The 2,500-nt window shown below is 38.1% G+C and overlaps 1 non-coding gene and 10 pseudogenes across 1 annotated transcript; all 11 read left to right on the top strand.

The window, feature by feature from the left end:
• The first annotated feature begins 6 nt into the window (after nucleotides 1–6).
• LOC148443447 (5S ribosomal RNA) lies at nucleotides 7–125 on the top strand. The gene has a single exon (XR_015875505.1). It is a non-coding gene; the product is annotated as a 5S ribosomal RNA (ribosomal RNA).
• A 116-nt stretch (nucleotides 126–241) lies between these two features.
• LOC148443446 (5S ribosomal RNA) lies at nucleotides 242–360 on the top strand (annotated as a pseudogene).
• Nucleotides 361–476: 116 nt separating this feature from the next.
• Nucleotides 477–595, top strand: LOC148443445 (5S ribosomal RNA; annotated as a pseudogene).
• A 116-nt stretch (nucleotides 596–711) lies between these two features.
• LOC148443444 (5S ribosomal RNA) lies at nucleotides 712–830 on the top strand (annotated as a pseudogene).
• A 116-nt stretch (nucleotides 831–946) lies between these two features.
• On the top strand, nucleotides 947–1,065 carry LOC148443443 (5S ribosomal RNA; annotated as a pseudogene).
• Nucleotides 1,066–1,181: 116 nt separating this feature from the next.
• Nucleotides 1,182–1,300, top strand: LOC148443442 (5S ribosomal RNA; annotated as a pseudogene).
• A 116-nt stretch (nucleotides 1,301–1,416) lies between these two features.
• On the top strand, nucleotides 1,417–1,535 carry LOC148443441 (5S ribosomal RNA; annotated as a pseudogene).
• A 115-nt stretch (nucleotides 1,536–1,650) lies between these two features.
• LOC148443440 (5S ribosomal RNA) lies at nucleotides 1,651–1,769 on the top strand (annotated as a pseudogene).
• A 116-nt stretch (nucleotides 1,770–1,885) lies between these two features.
• Nucleotides 1,886–2,004, top strand: LOC148443439 (5S ribosomal RNA; annotated as a pseudogene).
• Nucleotides 2,005–2,120: 116 nt separating this feature from the next.
• Nucleotides 2,121–2,239, top strand: LOC148443438 (5S ribosomal RNA; annotated as a pseudogene).
• A 115-nt stretch (nucleotides 2,240–2,354) lies between these two features.
• On the top strand, nucleotides 2,355–2,473 carry LOC148443437 (5S ribosomal RNA; annotated as a pseudogene).
• The last annotated feature ends 27 nt before the right edge of the window (nucleotides 2,474–2,500 follow it).

Genomic DNA, 2,500 nt, shown 5'->3' with positions numbered 1-2,500 from the left:
TTGAGCACCTACAGTCAAACCACACTGGACATGCCCAATCTCGTCTGATCTTGGAAGCTATGCAGTGTTGGGCCTGGTTAGTACTTGGATGGGAGACCACCTGGGAATACCAGGTGCTGTAGGTAATTTTATACTGCCATAACATTCTTTTCTATTACATTTTACATTTAATTTTTTCAACTTATCAATGAATTTACTTGAGTTAAGAAGTAATAGAGGTCTAAATTTAATGCTTTTGAGCACCTACAGCCAAACCACACTGGACATGCCCAATCTCGTCTGATCTTGTAAGCTTTGCTGTGTTGGGCCTGGTTTGTACTTGGATGGGAGACCACCTGAGAATACCAGTTGCTGTAGGAAATTTTATACAGCCAAAACATTCTTTTCTATTACATTTTACATTTAATTTTTTCAACTTATCAATGAATTTACTTGAGTTAAGTAGTAAAAGAGGTCTAAAGTTAATGTTTTTGAGCACCAACTGCCAAACCACACTGGACATGCCCAATCTTGTTTGATCTTGGAAGCTATGCAGTGTTGGGCCTGGTTAGTACTTGGATGGGAGACCACCTGGGAATACCAGGTGCTGTAGGTAATTTTATACTGCCATAACATTCTTTTCTATTACATTTTACATTTAATTTTTTCAACTTATCAATGAATTTACTTGAGTTAAGAAGTAATAGAGGTCTAAATTTAATGCTTTTGAGCACCTACAGCCAAACCACACTGGACATGCCCAATCTCGTCTGATCTTGTAAGCTTTGCTGTGTTGGGCCTGGTTTGTACTTGGATGGGAGACCACCTGAGAATACCAGTTGCTGTAGGAAATTTTATACAGCCAAAACATTCTTTTCTATTACATTTTACATTTAATTTTTTCAACTTATCAATGAATTTACTTGAGTTAAGAAGTAAAAGAGGTCTAAAGTTAATGTTTTTGAGCACCTACTGCCAAACCACACTGGACATGCCCAATCTTGTTTGATCTTGGAAGCTATGCAGTGTTGGGCCTGATTAGTACTTGGATGGGAGACCTCCTGGGAATACCAGGTGCTGTAGGTAATTTTATACTGCCATAACAGTCTATTCTATTACATTTTACATTTAATTTTTTCAACTTATCAATGAATTTACTTGAGTTAAGAAGTAATAGAGGTCAAAAGTTAATGCTCTTGAGCACCTACAGCCAAACCACACTGGACATGCCCAATCTCGTTTGATCTTGGAAGCTATGCAGTGTTGGGACTGTTTAATACTTGGACGGGAGACCACCTGGGAATACCAGGTGCTGTAGGTAATTTTATACTGCCATAACATTCTTTTCTATTACATTTTACATTTAATTTTTTCAACTTATCAATGAATTTACTTGAGTTAAGAAGTAATTGAGGTCTAAAGTTAAAGGTTTTGGGCACCTACAGCCAAACCACACTGGACATGCCCAATATCATCTGATCTTGGAAACTATGCAGTGTTGGGCTTGGTTAGTACTTGGAAGGGAGACCACCTGGGAATGCCAGGTGCTGTAGGTAATTTTATACTGCCATAACATTCTTTTCTATTACATTTTACATTTCATTTTTCAACTAATCATTGAATTTACTTGAGTTAAGAAGTAAAAGAGGTCTAAAGTTAATGTTTTTGAGCACCTACAGCCAAACCACACTGGACATGCCCAATCTCGTCTGAACATGGAAGCTATGCAGTGTTGGGCCTGGTTAGTACTTGGATGGGGGACCACCTGGGAATACCAGGTGCTGTAGGTAATTTTATACTGCCATAACATTCTTTTCTACTACAATTTACATTTAATTTTTTCAACTTATCAATGAATTTACTTGATTTAAGAAGTAAAAGAGGTCTAAAGTTAATGTTTTTGAGCACCTACAGCCAAAGCACACTGGACATGCCCAATCTCGTCTGTTCTTGGAATCTATGCAGTGGTGGGCCTGGTTAGTACTTGGATGGGAGACCACCTAGGAATCCCAGGTGCTGTAGGTAATTTTATACTGCCATAACAGTCTTTTCTATTACATTTTACATTTAATTTTTTCAACTTATCAATGAATTTACATGAGTTAAGAAGTAATAGAGGTCTTAAGTTAATGCCTTTGAGCACCTACAGCCAAACCACACTGGACATGCCCAATCTCGTTTGATCTTGGAAGCTATGCAGTGTTGGGCCTGGTTAGTACTTGGACGGGAGACCTCCTGGGAATACCAGGTGCTGTAGGTAATTTTATATAGTCATAACATTCTTTTCTATTACATTTTACATTTCATTTTTCAACTTATCATTGAATTTACTTGAGTTAAGAAGTAAAAGAGGTATAAAGTTAATGTTTTTGAGCACCTACAGCCAAACCATACTGGACATGCCCAATCTCGTCTGATCTTGGAAGCTATGCAGTGGTGGGCCTGGTTAGTACTTGGATGGGAAACCACCTAGGAATCCCAGGTGCTGTAGGTAATTTTATACTGCCATAACAGTCTATTC

Source organism: Taudactylus pleione, unplaced genomic scaffold (assembly GCF_031769625.1).
Source record: "Taudactylus pleione unplaced genomic scaffold, aTauple2 ptg001270l, whole genome shotgun sequence".
In the NCBI taxonomy this organism is placed as follows: Eukaryota; Metazoa; Chordata; class Amphibia; order Anura; family Myobatrachidae; genus Taudactylus; species Taudactylus pleione.
This window is presented reverse-complemented; position numbering and strand designations above follow the sequence as displayed.